Source organism: Babylonia areolata, chromosome 24 (assembly GCF_041734735.1).
Source record: "Babylonia areolata isolate BAREFJ2019XMU chromosome 24, ASM4173473v1, whole genome shotgun sequence".
Taxonomy (NCBI): Eukaryota; Metazoa; Mollusca; class Gastropoda; order Neogastropoda; family Buccinidae; genus Babylonia; species Babylonia areolata.
Genome location: NC_134899.1, coordinates 38,874,900 through 38,882,399, shown reverse-complemented (window position 1 = coordinate 38,882,399; position 7,500 = coordinate 38,874,900).

Below are 7,500 nucleotides of genomic sequence, written 5' to 3'. Positions count from 1 at the left end.
GCCGTGATTAGAATACGTCACTAGACAGCCGTCCAGAGGAATACATCACTAGACAGCCGTGCAGATGGATTCATCACTAGACAGCCTTGCAAATGGATTCATCACTAGACAACCGTGCAGAGGAATGCGCCACTACACAGCCGTGCATAGAACACGTCACTAGACAGCCGTGCAGAGGAATACATCACTAGACAGCCGTGCAGAAGAATTCATCACTAGAAATCCGCGCATAGAACACGCCACTAAACAGCCGTCAAGAGGAATACATCACTAGACAGCTGTGCAGATGCATTCATCACTAGACAGCCGTGCATAGAATACGCCACTAGACAGCCGTCCAGATGAATACATCACTAGACAGCCGTGCGGAGGAATTCATCTCTAGACAGCCGTGCAGAGGAATTCATCACTAGAAAGCCGTGCATCGAATACATCACTAGACAGCCGTGCAGAGGAATACATCAGTAGACAGCCGTGCATAGAACACGTCACTAGACAGCCGTGCAGAGGAATACATCACTAGACAGCCGTGCAGAAGAATCCATCACTAGAAAGCCGTGCAGGCGAAAACGTAATAGGCACAGGGGGAAATGATGACAGATAGAGATCGGCCTGCCCCCAGCTCATACCCATATGCGCGTGTTTGCACACAGATACATACGCGTGCGCTGACACAAACATCGACACGAACATGGGCACAACACACACACACACACACACACACACACACACACACACACACACACACACACACACACACACACACACACACACACACACACACACACACACACTCACACAGACACACACACGTACACACCAAACATCACACACACACGCGCGCACACACAGTGTCTGTCACTTTTTGTGTATTTGTGTATATATATATATATATATATATATATATATATATATATATATATATATATATATGTGTGTGTGTGTGTGTGTGTGTGTGTGTGTGTGTGTGTGTGTGTGTGTGTGTGTGACTGTCCCTCACAGACAGACAGACAGACACACACAGACACAGACACACACACACACACACACACACACACACACACCAAAAGAAAAAAACAACAACTCTTGTCCCACAGACCTATTTCTTTCCTTCTAAATCCACCACTGGCTACAGACGTCATTTCCTGCGCATGCCCGCTTGCCATTTCCTCTCCCAATGGGACGATCAGTCAAGATTGCTTTCCGCTTGCCGCTCTTGACTGTGTGATAGAAGAGAGCCTTAATGAAATATCTCCCATCTGGGTATAACCGTTTGAAGTGAGAAACTTGTGCATTCCTGCCTATCGTAGTGGTGCTTGTTTGCCAGGATTCTTGGCTGCTTTGGGCGGTGTGCGCCCTTTTACATTCTTCTGCGGTCATAGAATGAATGTGAGACAAACAGTGGCCTCTCTTTTCTTTCTTTTTATGCGTCTGTCTGTCTGTCTGTCTGTCTGTGACTGTCTCTGTCTGTCTGTCTCTCTGTTTGTTTATGCCTTATACTGTTAATCTGACTGTATATGTCTGTCTGTGTGTCTGCGTTTCTGCCTCTGTCTCTCTGTCTCTCGGTCTCTCTCCACCTCCCCACCTCCCTCGCCCGTTTCCTTCGCCTCCCCTCCGCCCCGCCCCCCCCCACCCCCCTCCCAACCCTCTCAAATATCATAAAGAAGTGAAAAAGCCATCAGTGATTACAGTTGGAGCGGAAGACCTTAGGCTGTGGGCAAAGGCTCATGTTTCGCCAAAAACCAACTAAACCAAACAAACAACAACAACAACAAAAAAGCCAGTTGACTTTCTCACTTTATGTTGGTGACCCCCCCCCCCCCTCTCTCTCTCTCTCTCTCTCTCTCTCTCTCTATCTATCTATCTATCTACCAACCTTCCCACCAACCTGCATGCCATCACTTTTGTCCCTCTCTTCCCTGCAAACGTACGACTGTTTCTATACCGTAAACCAACTTGAAGCAAATAAACAGACATGATTATACATAATCATCATGAGCCCCGATTCTGTCCATTCCAGTTCCCCTCGTCTCCCACTTTCTCTGTCAAACATGCATTTCTACGCACTTACAGATTACGTGCAAACAGAGAAGCAAAGGCACTGAATAGACAGACATGCAATGAGTGCTCCTCGAAGATTGTAATCTCTTTTGAAACTATCAATTGAAATAATTGAGACGAAGAAAAAGAAGAAGCAGAAGAAGGAGGAGGGGGAGGAGGAGATGGTGGAGGAGGAAGAGGAGGGGGAGGAGGAGAAAAAAAGAAAGGAAGGAAGAAAGAAAAATGTTTCCTCCTGACAAACCCACTGCGCTTCCAACACGGATACTTATAACTATAATATTTCCAACAACAAAAACAGGAGAAGAAAAAAAACAACAACAGATAAATAAATTACAAATTAAAAAAACAAACAAACAAAAAACAAAAAAACAAAAACAAAAACAAAAAAAAACACACCCCGTCCCCTCCAAGGTCCCCAAGCACACTCGTCATCTTCTTAAAGAATCCTGCCCTTGCTTCTCACAGAATGCCATTTCATCCCACCCCCACCCACCCCCCTCACCCCCTCTGAGATTGATCGATCAGATTTCTTTCTTTCTGTTTTCTCTTTCTTTCTTTTTTTTTTCCTCTTGTCTGCCCCCCCCCCCCCCCCCGCCCCCACCCCCGCCCCTTCACCCCCCCCACCAGTCGCCAACTCCACCGATCAACTTCTCCAGCTGTGGCGTAACATTTGTTCTGGTGCACACAGTGGCCCATTGCCCGTACAATTGTAACAGTAGTGGTGGTGGTTTTATTTATTTTTATTTTTATTTTTATTTTTTTTATTTGTATTGTTTTGTATTACTTTTCGTCACAACCGATTCGATTTCTCTGTGCGATTGGGGCTTCTCTACCCATTCAAGGTGAGTCGCCATAGTGCAGCGCCACAATTTATTTATCTTTTTTTTTTTTTTTCTTCTTCTTCTTCTTCTGTCTGCATGTGTATTTGTTTTACGAATAAAGTGGATTATATATTTTTTTTTTTTACACAATTTGCCAAGAACAACTAATTTGTTGCTTTGGGTTCTTTTACGTAACCTAAGTGCATGTCGCATACAGGTTCTCGGTTTTTCGTCTTGTCTATTAGACTGGTTTTGTTGTTGTTGTTCTTGGTTTGTTTGTTGTTGTTGTTTTGTTTTGTTTTTGTTTTTTTGTTTTTTTTGGTTTTGTTTTGTTGTTGTTTTTTGTTTTGTTTTTTTTGTTTTTTTGTTGCTTGTTTGTTTGTTTGTTCTTTTTTGTTTTGTTTTGATCTTTAGAAGAGACTAGTTCTAGTTCCGAATTTCTTGTGGAGGTGGGGTGGGGGTGGTGAGGGGGGCGGGCGTGGGTGGGTGGGGTGGGGTGTAAAACTCCAGGTCTGTGTATATAGGACTCAATTCCATAGACACTATTTTTCATTATCACAGTTCGTTTTATAACTGGCGGCCCTGAAATTCTAAAATTCTTTTAAAATGACTCCAAATAAAGATTATTTTATCGGCCCCTTCCCCTGTGGTTGGCAGCCACGACAGTGTATACATTATAATAAAGAGACAGACAGACTTACAGACAGGCAGAGACACAGAGATAGACCGACAGCGGAGAGAGAGAGAGAGAGAGAGAGAGAGAGAGAGAGAGAGAGAGTGAGACAGGAAGATTCCGGAAGAGAGAGAAGAGTGAGAAATAATCAATGAGAAAAGACGTGGGTTTTTGTTTTCTCATGGGATCAGAAGCTCTGAAAAGAGAAATAGGGGAGAGAATAGAAAAAAACAAATGTGATGGAATGATAAGTGGAGAGAGAAAGAGAGAGAGGGAAACCGAGAAACAGATTTTCAAAACAGACAAACAACACACAAACTGCAAAAAGAGAAGAGAGATAAAGGAAGAGAGAGAGAGGGAGAGAGAGAGAGAGAGAGAGAGAGAGAGAGAGAGAGAGAGAAGGGGGAGTGGGGTAGGAGAACAGAGACAAAGACGGAAAAGAGACTGGGAGAGAAAGAGACGCGGAAAGTAAGAGCGAGAGAGTGAGAGAAAAGAAAAGAAAGAAAAAAAAAAAAAAAAAAAAGACGGATAGAGACCGAGTGAAAGATGCTGGCTTTTTAACCCTCACACATCCAACACAGACAAGACGCCAAAGAGAGCAATAAATACAACGAATTAATAAAAACAACTGGCAACGAACCGATCTCTCGCAGTAATGGATGGGAATGCAGTTATTCATTTTCATATCTCTATGATGATTAAAAGAGTCAGATTGATGCATCTTCCTATCGGAGTTGAGAAAAAGAGGGGAAATAAATTCAGATCCTTTTTTTTAAACAGTGTTAACTCATGTCTTGCCTGAAAAGGGAAGACAAAGCAAACAAAGCCATCGTTGCCTTTGTTATTTATTTCGTTTCCGAGACTATGTATTTGTTCACTTCAGTGTTTGGCTTTGTTTTGTTCCAAGGTGGTAAGAGAACATGCAAATGAACAACACTGATTGTATCAATTATGTTGACATAATAGAAACACCAACAGCAGCAACAACAGCTCGAAGAAGAAGAAGAAGAAGAAGAAGAAGAAGAAGAAGAAGAAGAAGAAGAAGAAGAAAGACACAAAAAAAGAAACAAAGAGAAAGACAAAAAGGTAGAAATAAACATAAAGAAATTTCAGTGAAGGAGATGTTCAGGGTTGCATGAAAAAAACAGCAACAAAAAAACCAGCAAATATACAGAAGGAAACAACAAAGATATTACACATGCAAAGCAGCATAGGGCACCTGCCCTGCCACAGTATGAACTATCTCCGACTCATTTTCATTTACAAAGACCAGCCATTGAGCCATATGTGATGCGTTTCTGCAACCATTTAGGAGAAGAAGAAGAAGAAGGTGGTGGAGGAGGAGAAGAGAGAGAGAGAAAAAAAACAACAACAACAAAAAACAAACAAAAAAAAAAACCAGTCACTCTATCTCCACAACATGTGCCACTGGTGTGTCTGGTCACCTGGGACTCTTTAACCAGACTGGAACCGGCGCCAATTCAGTGGCTGCAGGAAGACAGACAGAGAACAGAGATGTACAGAGTCTCCAGACATTGTTCCACCAGTTTGTATCGGGCATTCGTCTCTTGAAAAAAATAAAAAAAAGAAAAAAGAAAAAAATAAGCATTGTAAAAGCAGCCACATTTATTCTTACCAACCTTATCAAAATATTTAAATCAATCAATCAGTCAATCAATCAACAAAACAATAAACAGAATGATAGATGAACAGATATATAAACGCATGCATGCATACATACATACATACATACAGACAGACATACAGACATATGTACATACAAAACAAATAAATGAATCAATAAATGAAAAAATAAATAAACAGATAGATAACTGAAAAAATGAACAGGTGACAGACAGACAGACAGATAGGTAGAGACATACATACATACATACATACATACATACATACATACATACATACATAACTGCAATAATTAACTTCAACTGATGCGCACAGACAGACAGACAGACACACACACACACACACACACACACACACACACACACACACACACACCACACTGACGAGCATTTTTCATTTGTTTGTTTCTTTTTTTGTTTATTTAGTCTGCTAGTTTGTTTGTTTGAAAGTTGTTGTTTTTTTTCATGATATTATATACTCAAGGGGATTACTGGTTGAACCCAGATTCTGACAAGTGCACTATAACCTAGCCTTATACTCTCACCCTTCACGATTCAGACATTTCCATTTCAACACCGCAGCATAGACGCTAAAGCGATAACAGGAAAGATCCATTAGCGTATACAGTGTGAAAGGTATATATATATATATATATATATATATATATATATATATATATATATATATATATATATATATATATATATATAAGGAAGAAAGACAGAAAAGAAATGAAAGGAAAGAGCGAAGGAAAAAAGGAAGGAAGAAAGGAAAGAAAGAAAGAAAGAAAGAAAGAAAGGAAAGAACGGAAGAAAGAAAGATCCATTAGCGTCCACAGTTCAGTTCAGTTCAGTTACTCACTCAAGGAGGCGTCACTGCGTTCGGACAAATCCATGGACGCTGCACCACTTCTGCCGATTAGATGCCTGATCAGCAGCGTAACCCAACGCGCTTAGCCAGGGCTTGAGGGGGAAAAAAAGGGGTAAGCAGATAGATAATTAAATAAGATACAATGCGGAAAAACAACAACAGATAAATGAATAAATGAATAGGTAAATAAATAGATATTCAACAACAAAAAGGAAGAGCAGCAAATGAATGCTAAATAAACACACACAAACACCCCAACACAACAAACCACCAAGACCACAGACACACACACACCACCCCACAACACCAACACAACACCACCACACACACCCACACACACAACAACAACAAACACACCAAACACCCACACACACACCACACACAACAAAACACACACACACATACACAACACACAACACACACACACCACACCCACAACACACACACCCACACACAACCTACGCACACAACACACAAACACACACACACACACACATGCACAACAGATATGCACCAAATATGCAGTTTCACATATATGAAAACACGAACAAAAGTGTAGAGGCCCAGGGCTACACAGTCTAAAGTTTAGATAAATAAAAAATAAAAAAGGAAGGAAGGACGGGGAGAAAAAGAGAAACTGCAGAAAGAAAGAAAGAAAGAAAGAAAGAAAGAAGAAGAAGATCAATAGACCCTATTAGGAAGAGGCTTCGCCAGCGTCGCATCCGTATCAGAGGGGAATATTCTGATCTCCCAATCAGCTGAGGAGCGAGAAAAATCGCAGCTCATATCTAACGCTGTCAGTCTGCGGTGTTCTGGTCAGCTATGTTTGGTAGCAGGGAGATACTGCGATTGGGGGTTCCGACTGGTTATGTATGTATGTATGTATGTATGTATGTATGTATGTATGTATGTTTGTGTGTTCATATATGGTTATGTATGTATGTATGTATGTATGTATGTATGTATGTATGTATGTTTGTGTGTTCATATATGGTATGGTTATGTATGTATGTATGTATGTATGTATGTATGTATGTATGTATGTATGTTTATATATGGTATGTATGTATCATTGGTTATGTATGTATGTATATGGTATGTATGTATCATTGGTTATGTATGTATGTATGTATGTATGTATGTATGTATGTATGTATGTATGTATGTATGTATGTATGTATGCTGGTTATGTGTGTATGCGTTATGTATCATTGGTTACGTGTGTATGTATATTGGTTATGTATGTATGTAGGTAGGTAGGTAGGTAGGTAGGTAGGTAGGTAGGTATGGATGTTTGTATGTATGTATCGTCGGGCATGTATGTATGTATGTATGTATCAACGGTTACGAATCTATGTATCATATGTATTATCTGTATCATACATACATGTATACATACACAATTGGGACCACCATCACAGTAACTCCCTT